Source organism: Saimiri boliviensis, chromosome 20 (assembly GCF_048565385.1).
Source record: "Saimiri boliviensis isolate mSaiBol1 chromosome 20, mSaiBol1.pri, whole genome shotgun sequence".
In the NCBI taxonomy this organism is placed as follows: domain Eukaryota; kingdom Metazoa; phylum Chordata; class Mammalia; order Primates; family Cebidae; genus Saimiri; species Saimiri boliviensis.
In genome coordinates, this window is record NC_133468.1 from 22,675,900 (window position 1) to 22,695,103 (window position 19,204).

A 19,204-nucleotide genomic window follows, 5' to 3' on the forward strand; every position below is an offset into this window, starting at 1 on the left:
GAGCTTGAGCCCTGAAGCCACAAGTTCATCCCTGTTCTACAGCTTGGATACTACCAAGCACAGCTGTATGATAAGGCTATTGGGTGATGGAAGCATGTCAATAGTGAATGCCTGATGCTTTGTGCAGGTGGAAGACACAGATGGTTAGCTTTCATGACAGTTTTCCTTGTCAGAAATAATTGTTCTCTTTTTTGTTTCAATATGACCTGTGCCAGCAGAAAGAGAGCTCTGGGAGTCAGCACAACTGGGAACCAGCACTGTCTGACCCTGGGCAAATTGCTCTACTTCTCTGCAATCAGTTTCCTCACCTATAAACGACTGAAACAATACGTAGCAACTCAACATATAAAACTAAGACCGGCAGAATTGCACTGCTGCCAGAGGATGCTGGTGGGTGGAATCCTGTCTACCCAGGAAGGATTCCTGAATACCTTCCTGCTACCTCCTCTTTTGGTCCTTGAGGTTCTTCTGGGAAATCCTAGAGGTCTGAAGCACATCCTTTGATGACTACAGGGCTAGATGATCTGTAAGGGGCTTTCTAGCCTACAAGTCTATTCACTTTTTTAAAACAAAACAGTCACATTTCCATAGTCTCCTCCTCTTCATCCCCTCCCTACTGCATAATCTTTAGCTCTGAACACATACAAACTTTCTCTGTGCACATAGGGAGGAAAAAAATGAGCCGTTTTTGTGTTATACACTTGTGGATTGGATCTTCTATGTTTCCAGAGATGGCCAGGATCATTGACAAGATGCTAAGGAGCCACAGATATGTCCAGTGCAATGTTCTTCTGCAAGAGAGAAGCCTCAGCCCTTTTGGGCCACCCATGCCACTAGTCAGGCTTTCCAGGGCTTCATGGCCCTGAATCAGAATTTCAGAGGTGCACGAAGTTCTGAAAGCCTCCAGTTTCTAGAGCCCATGTCTGGACATCCTAAGGATAACATACTTCTCTGAGAGCATCCTGACCTCTCAGATCAATCTATAATATTGATATTTAAAGGTGTACAAGAGATGTCAGCATTTCTATTCTACTCACTCATACTCCTTCCCAAAGATTCTTCCCTCCTCTCCAAGACAGCCTTCAAAACCTCGCAAAAGAGATGCCTAATGCAGCCACGTTTTGTACTAGGAGGTTCCTGTCCACTGCCTGACAACCACTGCTGATAGATCTAGGAGTGATCACTTGACCAGTCAATTCCTCTCTATTAAGACACAGAGTCTCTGTCACTTAGAGGCTGACCGACATGAAGCTGTGTAGGGGTATGTCTTTGGGATAGCTGCTATGTTGAGCCACGTGCAGTAGAGAAAATTTGCATGCTAAGAAGAGAATGTAGTAGATACACAAAATGAAGGTAGATAGAACACGGGGGTGGGTTGGGGGAAAGGAGAAAGGGGCAGAGATAGAGACAGAGAGAGAGAGAGAGAGAGAGAGAGAGAGAGAGAGAGAGAAAGAGAAAGAAAAGCTTTCTGATATTGTTCTCATTCCACAAGCCCTTGTAATCGTTCTACATTGAGCTGTCTTTAGAGTTCTCTGAATCCCTCCCTCATACCTGAATTTTTATTGAAGTAGCCAGAATAGACTGTTCCTGGCAACCAGGCAATCTTTAATTAAGACAAAAGACTTAATAAAGCAACTTATGGCACCATCTACCCTGAGACAGCTCATGTATCTCTTCATTCTCTCGACTGGTATTTACCTAACCTAGATGTGGCAGCACTGTGGGTACCAGCATGAAGGCTACAGTGATGAACAAATGTTTAGGGATTTAAAATAATTTCAAATGTGGAATTGCCTGGCCCGGCCAGGTAAGGAAATGGTAGATGCCTTATTTGAAAGGCAGTGAAAATGAGGAGGAAATAGAACTGCTTTATTGGCTCCAGAGGGCATAAGAAAACTTGGGTGGGTAGAAATAAAAAGGGGGTAGATTTGGCCTCAACACAGAGGAGAGCTTCCTAGAGGCTGGCACTGCCTGAAGATGGAACCTCTTGTCTTGAGAGTTGAGTTTCTCCTACCAAGGGGGTGAATGACCAGTTTTCACGAGTTTTGTAGGGTTAGATGCAAGCATTAGATGGAGGTTTAGATGAGATGACCTTTAAGATTCTGCCCCAAACCCCTGAATTCACATTTCACCTTGGGCCCATGTGGTCTGTGTGATTTTAGGCCAGTTATTTAAATTCTACAGGCCTGTTTCCTCACATTTGAAAACTGGGGTGGGAAACTCTCTTGTACTGTTGTAAGGAATGAATTATGTGGCACTTAGTCAGTGTCTAACATAGGGAAGAAGGAACTCAGTAAATGAGTGTTTTCTTTAGTCTTCTCTGTTATAGGTGAGGCTTTTCTTTTTATGAAATGCTGCTCTCAACTGCTACCACCACTTCAGGGATTTTACTTGCTTTAAGCAGCTGTAGTCCATGAAGATGATGGAGCTTGTGTCTTATTCACCTTGCTTAGCATAGGATAGTGCCCCAAAAGGGCCTTAATAAACGTAGATATAGTTTACTATGGAGCCTTAGCTAACGTTGCCAAACTGAAACTTGTATAAGGAATGCATCTCTTCTCTACCCTTTATTTTTTTAATTTTTAAAATTAAAATTAAATTAAATTAATTACCTCATTTTGAGACTGGGTCTTGCTGTGTTGCCCAGGCTGGAGTGCAGCGATGGCGTGATCTCAGTTCACTGCAACCTCTGCTTCCCGGGTTCCAGTGATTCTCCTGCTTCAGCCTCATGAGTAGCTGGGATTACAGGTGCTTGCCACCATGCCCAGCTAATTTTTGTATTTTTAGTAGAGACATGTTCTCCACATGTTGGCCAGGCTGGTCTCGACCTCCTGAGCTCAAGTGATCTACCCGCCTCCGCCTCCCAAAGTGCTGGGATTATATGTGTAAGCCACCGTGCCCAGCCACCTCTCTACCCTCTAAGCTTAAACACTGAGTCACAGGTAAGCACACATGTACACACAAACACACACATGCATGCATATGGACTGCAACCAAGACAATGCACACAGCATGCAGGCAGACATGCACAGACGTTCACTCCTCCCTCCCCATAATCAAGAAGATGGAAGAAGAATTGGCTTGTGGAATGAGTCACTGAGACAGCCAGGATGAAGGAAGGGCAGGATTCAGAATCCCCAGGGAATCTTTATTTATAGCCCTGGCTGCTGGAGAGGGGGCTGGAATTATTCCTAAAGAGTTTCAGTGATGGAGAGTGATCAGATAACCAAAAGATGTCATTCCCACCGCCTTGCTTAGAGGCAGGCGCCTGTTGTTGCTGGAGCCAGCAGAAGCGCTGTGTCACTCCAGAGCTGTGGTTCATGGGAGGAGCTGAGCTGACTGCATTCCAGCTGGTCCATCGGCAGTCGCTGGGCCCCTTTCCCCGGTGCACAGACAATCTCATGCTAATCCGAGCAAATCCTCCTAACCCCAAACAAACACAAATCTCTGGGACAGCAGAGACCGCTGATTGTGGAGGATGCAGCTTAGATTCAAAATGATACACTCTAATCCGTTGGCCTCACAGCTCTGCCTCTGTCAACAGTGTGGTTGCTGTAATGAGCAGAGAAAGTGACATGAGGAATATGCAACAGCAGACTTGAACTGCCTCACCCTGGGCTGGGGTGGGGACAGGAGGAGGCAGCTCGCACTTTGCTGGGTTTTGAGGGACATCAGAAAAGTCTAGGGGGCATGTGCAGTAAGTTTCTTGGGTACAGGCTGTCTGTCTCATCCATTCTGGCACTCCTGGCACCAAGCACACAGAAGATGTTAGTTGATAAAAGGATACATGCATGATCTATGCAATACCTCAGTTGTGAAGACGCCACAGTTCTGGTTCTTGAGTAAGATAAATGATAGAGAAGAAAGAACATTTTTGAGGGAGCTAAGGTGACTAGGACTCTAATCCTGTCATTTGTTGTAGAAGACCTTGCACAGGTCACCTAATCTCTACAATCCTCAGTTTGCTCACTTGTAAAATGGAGACTCCCTAATTCCGGCTGTATTTTGGGAGTCATGGTAGGGATTAAAGATGGTGCAATAGATTACTTCACTTTCTTATATGTGCTACCTAGGGGAAATGAGGTATTATTATCAGCCAATAACATTTTAGCTGAATTAATTGGACAGATTGCACGTGGAAAACAGGGAATCCAGAACTGCCTGAGATGGTTTGGTTTATTGGCTCCCTATTTCCCAGCCTCCCTCCTTGGCCTGGAGCCCTATTCTGAGTGGGAGTTCTCTTCTCAATTGGCTCAGATGTGTGGCTGGAATTTTGTTTCCAGCTGGGGCAGGAGGCCCCTTGGACGGGACCCCAGCTGCCCAGGGCAAATCCTGTGCTCAGCCCTCACATGCTCTTCCTCTTGGTCCTTGACCCTTACTTTGGCTCCTGGCCCTGACATAGCTTAGGTAACAGCTGCTGCTCATCTCTGGACCCGACTGATTCAAGAGGGCACCTCTAGGCCTGCTGGGCCTGATGTCCCAGACTGTCAGAGCTGCCTGAGATTGCCTCGGCATTTGGTCCTCGGATTCTTGGGGTTCGTTCAGCCCTGGAGTCCTGACAAGACCAAGCTGAAGAGACCTGAACCTGCTCTTCTAGGCTATAGAGCACCCAGTCCAGCACTGGAGGCTCAGGTTGTTCCCAGAAGAGGTCAGAAAACAGGAAGTAAGGCTCAGGAGAGGAGGAAGAATCAGGAAGTGGATTTCAAGAGCATTCATTCCAGCTGCCATCAACACACCACTTCCTAGACTGGGAGAATAAGGCAGTAGTTACTAAAAGCCCAGACTTTTCAACTGAAGAGATCTGAGCTTAAAGCCTGCCTCTGTCGCTTGTGAACTGGGCAGCCCTGGGCACACTGTCCCTTCTTTCTGAGCTTTAGATTCCTTGCTTATAAAGTGGAGTTAGGAAGCCGGGCGTGGTGGCTCACACCTGTAATCCCAACACTTTGGGAGGCCAAGGCGGGTGGATCACGAGGTCAAGAGATCGAGACCATCCTGGCCATCATGGTGAAATCCCGTTTCTACTAAAAATACAAAAATTAGCTGGGTGTTTGGCACACACCTGTAGTCCCAGCTACTCAGGAGGCTGAGGCGGGAGAATTGTTTGAGCCTGGGAAGCGGAGGTTGCAGTGAGCCGAGATTGTGCCACTGTGCTCCTGCCTGGTGACAGAGCGAGACTCCATCTCAAAAAAAAAAAAAAACAAAAAAACAAAAAAACAAAAAAAAAACCAATAAAAATAAACTGGAGTTAGGGACAGTCCCTACCTTATGGGGCTGAGAACATTGAGAGAGATAATGGATGCAAAGTGCTGAGCAGAGTGCCTGGTGCACAGTAGGGAATCAATACACTAGTGGCTATGATGACTGTGCTTTGATGGTTTTTGTGGCCACTGCCCTAGTGGCTGCCCAGGGTCATCAGGAGGACCTGATGAGGCAAGAGATTTGAATGTGTTTAGAAGGAGGCTGGAGAGCATGACGTCAACATGGAGTACTGAAATTACTATTTTCTCAGTTTTTGATATTTGCCAACTGATGTGCAGTTGCATCCATGGATTGGGTGCATGGCAGCCAGAGGGCATGAAGGACTTCCCCAGAGCTGGCTCCTGGCATGACCTTCCCATCTGGTGCAGTGGGAGGGAAGGGGCTCGGACAGAGTTCTCCTATTGTTCCAGGGTCTTTGGAAGCCATCAGCTTTGCTCAGTTCTTTTAGCTTAGCAGAGTGGTTTACGAAGAGCGGAGGGGAGGCACAGGGGAAAGGGAGCTGAAACTTTATTTGCTAAGTGTTTTTCAGAGGCTGCGGCTCTGAGGAGGTGACACGGGGCCGGGCAACAAGCCTTGATTTATGACCTGAGGCTCCCATTCCAGAAAACACATCATCAAGTCCTTTTAGTAAAGAGCTTCAACCAGAGGGGCTGCCCTTCTGACTGGAGGCCTGAGTCCCAAGACTGATCTCAAGAGCAACCCCCTTTTATGCACCCCTTAGGGGAAGAAAATCCAGAGAACAACTTCTGGGCCCTTGGTAAGGATGGGAACCTGCTCTCTGCTGGCCAGACAAGTAACTGAAACACAAGCGCCAGGTCCTTAACTGTAAAAGGGAGGAGTGGTAGAGCTCACAACGAAATAAGCTTACTGTCAGCTGGTCATATATAGAGTCCAGAAGAAGGGACAAATGGTCCTTTACTTTTTACTTGTAGCCCCAACAGACCCCACAGAGGCAGATTCCACTCAGCCACATGTTCAGTTTCCCAGCATTCCAACAGAGAGCCACTCTAACAGAATCTGAGGATGCCCCCCACGGCCACACCTTTCACAAATGGTATGTGTCACCCACACCTACCATTCTACCTGTCTTCTTTGTCACAGAACTGTCTCCACAGCGGTGTGCTAAGATGGACCCCCTCTGCTGGATCTAGGGAATGAGCCATGTTTGGTCTCACTCAGAGACATGACAATTTTATTTCCATTCACCAATGATTGGTTTAGGGATTGTCATGTGGTTCAGTTCTGGCCAATGGGATCTGAGTTAAAGTCTTCTAGAATCTTCTGAACAGATTTTGCTCCTTGATAAGAGACATAGGAAGAGAAATTTCATTCTCTCTCTCTCTTCTTTTGCGTGTCATTGTATGAGGATGTGGTGCTTGGCAGCCATCCTGACACCATGAGGAGAGAGCCAAAAATGTGGCAGAGAAGCTGATTCAGAGTCTTGACATTGTTGAGCCGCACTCTAACCCTGGAACTGCCAACTTGTAGACTTTTGTTGAATGAAGTAATAAAAGTCTTATTGTTTTGTTTTATTTTGTTTTGAGACCAAGTCTTGCTCTGTCCTCAATGCTGGGGTGCAGTGGTGTGATCTCAGCTCACTGTAACATCTGTCTCCTGGGTTCAAGCAATTCTCCTGCCTCAGCCTCCTGAGTAGCTGAGATTACAGGTGCATGCCATCATATCTGGCTAATTTTTGTATTTTTTTGTAGAACAGGGTTTCACCATGTTGGCCAGGCTGGTCTTGAACTCCTGACCTCAAGTGATCTGCCGGCCTCAGCCTCCCAAAGTGTTGAGATTACAGGTGTGAGTCACCATGCCTGACTCTTTATTGTTTAAGCAACTTTTAGTTAGGTATTCTGTTCCATCTATACCAAAGCATCTGAAAAAACCATCAAGGAAAACTCTTCTCAGTTGACCCTCCTGTTTTCTTCTCCCGTCCTTGCTTCAATTCTGGGGACTCAAGCCTGGATGCCTGAAGGGGCCAGAGCAGAACTGTGCAAAACTGGAACTTGTGTGGCATAAGGGAAGTGAATTAGAGAGTGTGTGCCCCTTGCGAGGGGGCTGGTGCCAGTTATTGAGCTCCAGTTGGTTCTGGCTGTGCAGTAATGCTACCCAGGTGTGGCTAGATATTTTTATTTTTCAGGAGAAATCGGAAAACTGGAATTTTAGGTCTCTCTCAATTTAGAAATGCATGTTCAAATTTTAACATAAGACACTATATGAACCAAACGGACATATCTGTGCACTATGTGTGGTCTCAGGGTCATATATTTGTGACCTGGGTTTAACCTGAGTTTCATTTTTCCTTGAGCTTGACCCTTAAGGCTGTCAGTGACTTATTTCAGATTTTGCTGTTGGGTAGGGGCTGTGGTTGTGGGCTTGAGTTATATGGGAGTGGGGAACAGAGGAGGGTAGAAAAGGGAAAAAATGATATAACTGTGTCCTGACGTTAAGGCAGGACATCTGCAAGCCAGCAAGCCTTTATCCTGCAGGGTAAACCTTCTCTTAGTGTAAGTCTTGTGCGTGGTTTTACTGAAAAGGCCGCTATTGCTTTCTCTACCATCGATTATGTTACCAAAGCCCCCTCCTCTTATCTAAATGTCAGTGTGGGTCAGGCTCTAAGAATGGGGGTGGAAGGGATCTATACTACTGAGCGACCACAAAGCTAGGAGTTTTGATGTAACTTCCCAGAAAATTGTCATCCTGTTTGACTTAATTAGTGCTGTGAAGACACAAGTTTTGTGCAAGAGCATGAATTCTCAGTTCCTGTTTAGCCCAGTAAATGTTCAGTCCTTTTCAGTGAAAGAAAATATTCTGTGGAAAATACAAGGACATACTCCTTTCATGCAAACTGCATTTGGGTGCATGAGTAAATTCAAACAGGCCCCTCTAGGGAAGGCCTGAACTGCTGTGGACATTTTAGACCTTTGTTAAACTAACTTTCTATGGACCTGAGGACTCTGACCCTCAAGGCAAGTCCAGAGTCCTTGTCCTGGCACGACCCACACAGGTTGATTAATTTAATTCTTCAGGCTGTTAAACTGGGGATCTTCATGTTTGCCTCCAGGTCATCAAATTAAAAGTTTTGAGAGCATCTTTGTTGCAAGGCATCAGAGAACAGCTAACATGAACTTCACACCATGTACTGTGTACAGCCCAATGATGCCTCTTGATGACAAGAGAGGATGAGTCACCACCAGCTTCAGGGATTTGGAAGAAATGTCAATGAAGTCATGAATAATAGGTGCTGCACTGACACCTAAGAAGGTTAAGGTCAGGAATTAGTTGGCAGGGAAGAAAACTGCGAAGGAGGCCACCCACAATTCTAGAGAGCTTCAGTAGTTTGTGTTGTCTGACTGGATAGTGGTGAGCTGGGATAGCCAAGAAAATAAGGCATTTATTTCATTTTGAAGAAAGAAAATGTGTGTATGTTGTTGGTGGTGAGGTTTTCTTTCTGGGGGCAGAGAGGTGGACTCGGTGGCTTCGGGAAGCCCCACCACACGTCTTTACTTGGCTGTCGGGGCTGGCATTACAAATCAGTGGGTCTGAGCACTTCTCCAGCATCCTGGGGTCTTCAGAGGTAACCTTCTACAGAAAGGCAGAAATGAATCTATGCTATCTCTAGGGAGAAGACCCCAATAGCCCAGAAGGGCTACAGAATGTTAGGTTGTGTTTCAGTTCCAGCGGGAGACACTATCATGACCGTAAGTAGTTGAGAAGACATTTTCTGCCTTCTGCATAATAAACAAGAGGTGGGGCTGAAAAGCTGTTGGTTGTGTTGCCACTGACCTTCTAATCAAATACAAGTTTGGTGATTCATTCTGGAGGAATGAAGCAATGGATGATCATCAGAAAAATGATGAAAATGCCTCACCTTTTCATGGTGTCTTCACTTGCTGTCTGTCTAAATCTACCAGAAAAATCCCAGGCCTGCAGACTGTCTAGAGAAGAAAGGAGGTAAAACCACCTCCATGATGGCCATTGCCATGGCTTTCACTCCTGTTGCCACCAGCATCCACCATATGTGTAGACGGAGGGGCTCTAAGGCGAGCACAGTAACAACAACAAGGCCTGTCATAGGCTGTCAGGGTCAGGGTTTGTTGTTTGTGATTGTCACTTGGGGAAGGGAGAAGAAACAGGATTGGACAGAGGGAGAAGTCGAACTGTGATGTTCATTAGAGTTGTCCTCAGAGAGCCCCAAAGACTGAGCCTTTATCAGTGATTAGATGTGTGCCGTCAGGGAAGGGTACCCTCCTGGGCAAGGTGGCTCTCTGAAGCTGAGGCCACCAAGCTCGAGCTGACCGCTAGAGTGTCTGCTGACTCCACTTGCAGCAGCAGGCTCGGTGGGTTCTTTCCTGAAGGAGGCCTGAGTATAGCAACTCTGTGCCCTTCAAAAAGCCCAGGATTATACCTGTACCCAAAGGATTATAAATCATTCTACTATAAGGACACATGCACACTTACGTTTACTGCAGTACTATTTACAATAGCAAAGGCTTGGAACCAACCCAAATGCCCATCAGTGATAGACTGGATACACACCATGGAATACTGTGCAGCCATATAAAAAAGAATGAATTCATATCCTTTGCAAGGACATGGATGAAGCTGGAAACCATCATTCTCCACAAACTAACAAAGGAACAGAAAACCAAACACCGCATCTTCTAATTCATAGGTGGGAGTTGAACAATGAGAACACGTGGACACACGGAGGGGAACATCACACACTGGGGCCTGTTGGGGGTTGGGGGGCAAGGGGAGGGAGAGCATTAGGAGAAATACCTAATGGATTCTGGGCTTAAAACCTAGATGATGGGTTGATGAATGCAGCAAACCATCATGGCACATGTATACCTTTGTAACAAGCCTGTACATTCTGCACATGTATCCTAGAACTCCTAGAACTTAAATTTAAAAAAAAAAAAAAAAAAAAAAGCTCAGATCTTGAATCCAGGGAAGGTTTTCTTGCAGATTTCACAGCCATGAAGTTGCCTCTCAGAACCTTCATCTATCTCCTGACCAAGCAGTCAGACAAAGCAAGTGAAATTTCTATGATGGTAGTGAGAGCCAGGCAGGACCTGTCAAGACCTCAGGTTTATGGTTCCGACAGACCTGGATTCAAAGTCCGCACTCATACTCACTAGCTGCATGACTCTAGGCAATGATATTACCTTCTCTGAGCTCCATGTCCCTTTCTGTAAAATGGGGATAATAATAGTGTGCTGGTCTGGGGCCCCCTTGTCTTCCCATCATGTCTTTCCCTTTCTGCCTCTGTTCTGTATCACAGGGAGCTTGTCTTTGCAAACTGCAGCTCCTGGGCTCCTGTGTTAGCTGGCTTCTAGTTGAGTTTGGCCAGTGATATCGTGGGGACAAGAAGCAGGAGCTAGTCAGGGCATTTCTCTTTCCCTGCTTTGGGTGATGTCCCCAGCAGCAGCTGCATCTCTGCAAGCAAGAGCACTCATTAACATGGACACACTCCAAAGGCCACATGTGCAGTTTCTAACAGTGTTGGCGAGCCAGGGCCTTATTTTATTATTTTAAAATAAGATTATTTTATTTGATTAATCATAAGAATATCTTAATCTTATAAGATTATTTTAGTTGATTAATCATCACTCATGTAGAGGATACGATACAGGTTGGGAATTTTGATTAGGACATGAAAAAGCAATGTTGAAGTTTATCAAGTTTATTAAAGCTTATTGTACTGCAGGATCCCTAATGAGTATATAAAGTAGTGGGGAAGGGCTCCAGGGTGTCAGAGAGGAACAGTAAGGCAGAATAGGAGACCCTGTGGAGAGATGTTTAAATAGCATGGAAGTAAAAGTTGCTACCATCACAAGCCTGCAGAGAACTGGAACCTCAAAGTCATTCAAAATTAGCATTCAAAGCCTTTCAGAAAGGGGCTTCAATCTACTTTTATAACTTTTCTTCTTAGACTCTGTATTGGGCTGAATAGCAGGTCTCCAAAAGATGTGTCTAAGTCCTCACCCCACCCTACCACCCTGGTACCTGTGAATGTGACCTTATTGGAAATGATGTTAAGAATCTTGAGATGAGATGATCCTAGATTTAGGGTGGGTCCTACGCTCAATGACCATTGTATTTATAAAATAAAAGAGAGGGAAAGTTGAGATACAAGGGCACAGTGAATTAGAATCACTAGAGGCTGGAAGAGGCAAAGGATGGAATCTTTTCTAGAGCCTCCAGAGGAAGTGTGGCCCTGCTGACACCTTGATTTTTGGACTTCCCCTCTCCAGAAAGAACCATGAGATAATAAACTTCCGTTGCATTAAGTCATCGAGTTTGTGGTGCTTTGTTATGGGAGCCTTAGGAGACTAATATAGACCCCCAACTTCCAGCTTTATTGGGCCACTGAGCTGTCCAGTTCTTTGCTGACCTCGGGTCTTTAACCATGTTACACTGGACACATTATTATGTTTATATTTAATGCATATACAGGTAACTATTAAGTTGACCAGGAATACAAAGAAGAGGTAGACTGAAAGAAGCTGAGAGCAGAGCAAATTGATGGCTAAGCTGCTAGGGACAGCTCTGCCTGCTTTTCCATGCTGAGTGGTGAGTGCTGCCCTACAGGATGCAGGAAACATGGCCATGGCTACTCCTCCTCGCCACAGCTACTCCTCACTGCTCCAATGGTCTTTCCACAGGATGAGCATATCATCACACCGTATGTGAGTCCAATGTGGAAGATTTCATAGTTTTCATACAACCTGGCCCCTTAAAGCAAGCTCACAAATTCAGCGGAAGCAACAACAATTGATTTCAGGACTACAGGACCCAGTGGCTGTATTGAATTTCTTGCCAGATAGTGTCATTTTCCAACACAGTCTCTCAGAAGGGATTTTCAAGAGAACTTTTGACTGTCTTCTATTTATGACTTTTTTTTTGGGCTTTATGCATTGATTTTAGAACACAAATGCTGAGTAAGATTTGATTCCTTTGAGGTCACTTTGTTTAGAATCCCCAGTGTACTTCAACATGCCACTTTCCCCAACAATTTCTCATACCCTTATTAGTGCTGAATTTCTAACTTTTAAAAATTCCATACCATTTCCCTCCATCACTCCCATGTATCTTCACTTATAGGAATTTATACACACATCGGCTTCCCTTGCAGAATTTTTTGACATTGGCTGCTACATATCCTTGAATCTCCCATTGGCCAGTGGATCAATAAATGAATGGTTGGATGGCTGGATGGATTTATTGATGAGTTTATAGATTTCAGAGAAAAGTCAAATGGAATCTAATAGCCAAAGCAAAGAGAGCTTGTCTACATTTGCACTGCCAATGTTAGGCTTGAGGCACAAATTGGGAATCAGATTGCCAGGTGATGCCACACTTTTGCAGATAGACGGCTTACTTTCCCTGTGGACTTAAATAAGTCAAGCATGAGGGTACTCCTCTGAATCACTGGTGTAGGGATACATCTATACTATAACTCAGCATAAGTGTCAGTTCCTCAAAGAACTCTTCCCTGCACCTCCCAGTCTAGATGAGTCTTCTTCCTCTCTGTCATATGCTATCACGGCTTCATAGCATTGCCACATTTTGAAACTATATTTATTTTTGTGACTTTTTGTTTGCTATCTTTTTCACCCTCCAGCCACTTGGCTGACTAAACTCAGGGAAGTTAGGATTGATGTCTGTTTTCTTAACCATGGTAATCTAGTGTCTAGCTCAGTGCCTGCCATTGACTGCAATATATTATAGCAATGACATATCACATATTACTGGTACTAATGTCTAATATTATTCGATTATGCAATATGTGCCAGGCACTGTTAGAAACTGCTTTACATAAATCATCTACTTTTATCCTCACAATAACTCTCTGAAGAAGGAATGATTATTATTCCCACTTTGTAAATGAGGAGACTGAGATACAGAGACACTAACTTGTTCAAGGTCTCACAGCTGGGAATTGGCACAGGGGAGATTTAAACCCAAGCATGCAGGCTCCAAAGTTAGGAAGTGTTCATTAAATATATGTTGAAGAAATGAATGAATCCATATTACTGTGTATCTTCTGGACTAATTGCCTAGCCAGTGCAAAGATGTCTTCTACAACTACTCTAAGAATTAGTTCTCCATATCCTTCTGAAATACTTCTGGCAATAGGATTCATTAGCTTTTCCAGTTGGACAACTTTAATAACTAGGATGATTTTCATTACATAAAACTGAAATCCACTTCTGTGGTAATTTTACCTATGGATACTTGTTCTGCTCTCAGTAGTTCAAATGAATTTCCATTCCTCTCATATAGCTCTGATAAGAGTTTTTACTTAGATGACAGCCTATGTTTCAGCTATATCTCCAGCTTCTGGCCAAACCATAGTGTACTGGTATACCTGTTAAATGGAGGCATCCACACCTGGACACAAGGCTTTCTAGGCATGGGTTGTCCAGGGTGGAGTAGAGTAGAATTGTCCAGCTCCATAACCCCAGGAACTGACATGATGCTTGTTGAATTCAAATGAAATGCTTTCATAGTGGTAATAATAATCCCTTTACTTTGTAGCTGAAAATTACAAAATACGTATGCATGCTTGGTTTCAGTTGATTTTTCTCTATAATATGTTGTTCAATCTCTGCTACCTTTTTTATTTGAGGCTTTAGGATATTAGAGCTATAAGCAACTTGAGAGATGCTTTGAGGTCCAGAGAGGTTGAATGGCTTGCTAAGAGTCAAACTAAGTTTCCTTTTAGAACTTATACTTTCTGGAAACTATGTCCTTCTTACCATGATCTCCCATGAACCTGGTGGGTTTCCCATCCTCTGGTTCTTTTCAGTATGTTAACTGTGATCAAAGTAGTGTTAGCAACGAACTTTCTATCATTGGAGGTGTATGAGCTGATAATGAGTTGGCTTTTGAATAAGGATGTTGTACCTCCAACAACAGTTGAGACGTCTAATGAGTATTGGTCTAAATGATCTTTCAGGTAATGTAACCTCCAGCCTTATAAAAACTATGCCACCCATAGACTGCATAGGGGTCAGGTAGAGTTTTAGCCATAAAGCTTTAAAGACTTCTATCAGCCAAATCATTTTGGAATACAGCAACATAGTTTTTCAACCATAACTGGTAGGAGCCAAGATCATCATCCTTCAAGACTGAAACACTACCAAAAATACACAAGTTTTCAACACTGATTCTCAACACCTCGTGGAAACTTCCCTGGATCATTTTTCCCAATCCTGTTTGTTCTTCACACCCAGTTCAACTCCTATCTACTCTGAGGATCCTTTCTCAATCCTCTAAATTAGAATGAATCCTTCCCTCCCATATTTCCCCATAGGATGTTGTAAGTCTCCCGTAAAACCTGTCAAAGTCTGCCTTATATTACGCATCTTTAACCATTTCATTGAGCAATTAGCACGGCTTCATTTGCACATAATTTGTCATTGTTAATCAGGTACCAAGCCAAGTACTTTACATGTTTTGCCTTTTTGTTTTGTTTTTACCTTATTCTTTGCAATGACCCTATGTGGTAGGTGTTTATAATATCACCATTTTACATACAAGGGAACTGAGGCTTTGGGGTTAGTAATTTTCCTAAAATTATGTGGTAAGTTGGTACCATGCTGGCTCCTGAGTTCTTTCAGAACAGAGGCCATAATTCTCTCTCATTCCCTAGCATTTTGCTTTGTCTGCAATGGGTGTTTAATGATTTTTTTTTCCTGTTGTTTATAGCTACAGATGCAGAACACATTAGACCACACTTTCAGTGAAGAAAGCCTTTGGTTCCAGAGAATCAAAATTAGGTAGATAAGCTGGCAATTGGACCAAGGTGAAAGCAGTTCTTTCATTGAGTTAGGAGAGCACTAAGGAGCTCTATTATCTGACATCTTTCATCATGTGGTCAAAGGAAACATTGAAGATTAAGAACAGTGGTCTACATCTTTGATTTTCAGTCATGGGTTGAATAAGATATGGAAAACTTTTATTGTCTTAGCAGTTGGTTTGAGAATTCTTTCCGTGGAGAGATCCACCTTTTTGGAGAAAAACCCCTTGACAAGTGTACTTACTGTAAAGCACTTATAACAAGTAGAGCTGTCCCTGAGTGAAGAGCAAGAAAGGGAGAGGGAAACATGAGAGAGGGCAAGGGAGAGGGTGGTGGAACCAGCAAGATGGTGAATCAGCTGTGCTGCACTGTGCATGATAGAATCACTCCCCAGAACTGTGTGATCTTCAGTGAATTCTTGAAAGTTTGGCAAAGAGCAGATACAAATAGAATTCTCACGTAAAATACAGAAAGCATTATGCTTTGGTACACTATACATTGGTACACAGGGTAGAATGGAATTAGTGAGCCAACAATAAGATTTTCAACACCAGAAACATGCAAAGGTCTTGAGGATGGCTTTCCCATGCTGTAGAATTTGGGGTTCAAGGTAACATCATTGAGATTTCAAGGATTTTGGAGGAGGGGCAGTGGGCAACTGTTTGACATTTGGTAACATACCCACAAGAGGTTATATGATTAATTTATATTCAATTGAACAGAGAGTAAGTAGATGTTTCTTGAGCACCAACCCAATGCCAGATGCTGTGCTAGGTTGGACATCACTTCAAGGCTGCTGGGGAGAAATTATGAAGTAGATCTATGGGAATACTTCTCTTTGTTCTGCTGAGAAATGTCTCTCAGTTCTGCTGGCCGCTCACTGGTTCCTGAGATAAATAACTCGACTTCTTCCTCTAATATCGGAACCTCAGTTTAAGACTTTTTTTTTCCCTCATTTTCTTTCATCAAAATTTGCCCATTCATACAAAGCTGTAGAATGTTGTTAAGAATGTTCTGAACTTACACTTTGGAGACCTTAGACTTTGCAGAAAATTCTTACTCCAGAACTTTCTAGTTGTTTGACATGGGACAAAACACTTAACTTTTGGGAGATATTCTCATTTTGGTTTGTGTCTCTGTAATGGTTTTTATGTGTCTGTCCCACACTACACTGTGAGTGGCATAAAGGCAAATCGATTATTATCTTTTTTTTTCTTTTTTTGAGACAGAGTGTCACTCTGTTGCCTAGGCAGGAGTGCAGTGGCACGGTCTTGGCTCACCCCAAACTCTGCCTCCCGGATTCAAGAGATTCTTTTACCTCAGCCTCCAGAGTAGCTGGGATTGCAGGCATGTGCTACCACGCCCAGCTAATTTTTGTACTTTTAGGAGCAATAGGGGTTTCACCATTTTGGCCAGGTTGGTCTTGAACTCCTGACCTTGGGTGATCTACCTGCCTTGGCTTCCCAAAGTGCTGGGATTACAGGTGTGAGCCACTTTGCCTGGACCATTTTTTTTTTTTTTTTTTTTTTTTTTTAGATAGGGTCTTAGTATGTTGCCCAGGCTGAAGTGCAGTGACATGATCATGGCTCACTGCAGGCTTGACCTCCAGGGCTCAAGCTATTCTCTTGCCACAGCCTCCTGAGTAGCTGGGACTACAGGCACAAACCACTATGCCTGGCTAATTAAAAACACAAAAAACTTTGTAGAGATGAGGTTTCGCTGTGTTGCCCAGGCTGGGCATTATTATCTTGTCTGTATCTTTAGAACTCTTAGACAGTGCTTGGCAGTCAATAGTTCGTTCTAGGAGTAAATTAACGAAGGAACACACAACTCTCCTTGCTACTTATGTGGAGCTCAAATGAGTTAGCAAATGTGAAAGAGAATTTAAAAGACATAATTTACCTGTTTATTAGAAACCTCATTGTAGCAAGCTGCCACATCAGAAATAATTCAGCTAAACCACTTTTATTAAGGTGTTAATGTTTTAGAGTTTGCTTTATGGGTTATGTCTGCCAGAGGCTACTTATGTTTTTGTATGTAGGTTTTGAGGAAGAGCCTATTTTACAAAGAGAGTTTAATTGATGCATAGGTATTATGAACAACAGTGACAAGCATATTGAAAAAGGGATTTTTCTGAACAAAAAGGGGGTCTTTCTGGGTTTCTTTAAGCAGGAAATAAAAATGTGCCAGTTTGAATCATTTCCAAAAATGCCACTACTATAGCATCTTTTTTAAGACTCTTGGAAAAATGCAATGCAGTTGTGACAAGCTATATCTTTAACTCAGTCTCCATTTAAAATGAAGCATGAGAAACCAGAAACAAATGACTGAGACATACAGAGACTGCGAGAATTAGCGATCAGTGTTGGCTACGAACCACGCGAGTTACGCTTTTCTTTAAGCTTTCATGCACAGACTTCTCTCATTTCATTTTAAGTTGTATCTGCTTTGCACAGTGGTTTTCTTTTTTCCCCAAAGCACCATGAATGATTTATGACTTTCTGACGCCACATCTCACAAGATTACATAAGGAACAGTGAAAAACAAGTGATTGAGCCAAACTTAAAAAAAAAAAAATCCCAAACATTTCCAAAGTGGATTTCATCTTGACTGCAGTCAGCTAATAGTTTTTGACTCACCGAAAGTGCTCCTTTGTTCCAAAGTGCGCTCCATTTCTGTGAGGATCCCCTAGATTTTCTTTCACTGTTGGCAGCACACTATGATCAACTCAGTGTTCGGTTCCCAGCAATGTCCAGTTTTCCCAAATCCACCCCTTCTCTCTGAAAGTGAACTTTGCAGTTGGATTGCAGAAACAGCCTCATTAGTTTGGTTAATGATTGTACAAAAACATTGATAGGGGTAATAGCTACCAGGCTTGTCATTTCTTTCAATCATAGAATAATAGGATTTCAGAGTTTTCAGGGACCTGGGATTCCCTAGTTCTACCCATTATTTGGGAGATAAAGAAGCTGATAACCAGAGAGGTGAAGTAACTTGCCCAAAGTCACACAGCTAGGTTACGTTACTCAGAGTAATGGACATAATTCAACCTCAGAGTGGGGTCGTCTGTGCATGTTTATCGATAAACTTTTATCTCCCTACTTAAGTGAAGTGACAACATTAAATATTATTTTTTAACTATAGGAATTTTAGAGCTTATCTGATGGACTTTCTGTCATTGAGTTGTTTACGAAGCCAGAGAAAATCTAGGGAAGTGGTGGAGAGGACAACTGTTCGCAAGGCAAGGGCTGTGCTGACGGCTAGAGTACTGGGTAGCTGGCTGTAAGGGGTGATGTATCTTTCCAGAGTCTGGGTCAGAAGTGGCCATATCGGTGTAATGAGGGTTTGTCTGAAACCTGAGGTCTGGGTCAGTGGCCTGTATGAAATTTCAGGTTTGAGGGGTTGCTGTGAGATGGCAAACTGAAGGTGAGTGAAAGGTAAGGAGTCAAGGAGTAACAGAGGGCAAGATGGCTGAGATCAGTGGCCAGGGTGCGTGGCTGTGATCACATAGAGGGACCACCAGATAGAGGAAGTGCCAATTGTTGGCTTAAGGGAGCAGGATTGGGTCACATTATTTCAAGTTTACAGATAAGAATGGAAAATCCACCAGGCCGGCTGTGGTGGCTCACACCTGGAATCCCAGCATTTGAGGAGGCTGAGGCGAGTGGATCACTTGGGGTCAGGAGTTCAAGACCAGCCTGGCCAATGCGGTGAAATCTTGTCTCCACTAAAAATGCCAAAATTAGCCAGATGTGGTGGCACACGCCTATAATCCCAGCTACTCGGGAGGTTGAGGCAGGAGAATCGTGGAGACTGCTGTGAGCTGAGATCTGGACAACAGAGTGAGAGCCCCATCTGGGTGACAGAGTGAGACTCTGTCTCAAAAAAAAAAAAAAAAAAAAAGCCAAAAAACAAAACAAAAAACTTGCCACCTTTACCGATTAGAAAAGCAAACAAATTACAGAATAGAGTGTAGCATATGACTCCATTTATGCATAAATCTGTCTCAGCCTATGGAGCGGAGGGAATCACATAGTTCCCAGGTTAAGAGCAGAGACTTAGGAGTTAGAAATTCTGAATTTGCTTCTTGGTTGCATTTTTCTAACCGTATAATGCCAGGCAAGTCACTTA

The 19,204-nt window shown here is 43.6% G+C and overlaps 1 protein-coding gene across 4 annotated transcripts in view; it reads right to left on the reverse strand.

Annotated features, from left to right (window-relative positions):
- Nucleotides 1-17,838, reverse strand: part of ADRA1B (adrenoceptor alpha 1B) — a 107,615-nt gene extending 89,777 nt beyond the window's left edge. For all 4 annotated transcript variants that reach the window (XM_074390598.1, XM_074390599.1, XM_039460719.2 and 1 more), the window contains exon 1: nucleotides 17,713-17,838. The gene's annotated coding sequence lies outside the window, so the exon portion shown is untranslated. The remainder of the gene's footprint in view (nucleotides 1-17,712) is intronic.
- Between the last annotated feature and the right edge of the window lie 1,366 nt (nucleotides 17,839-19,204).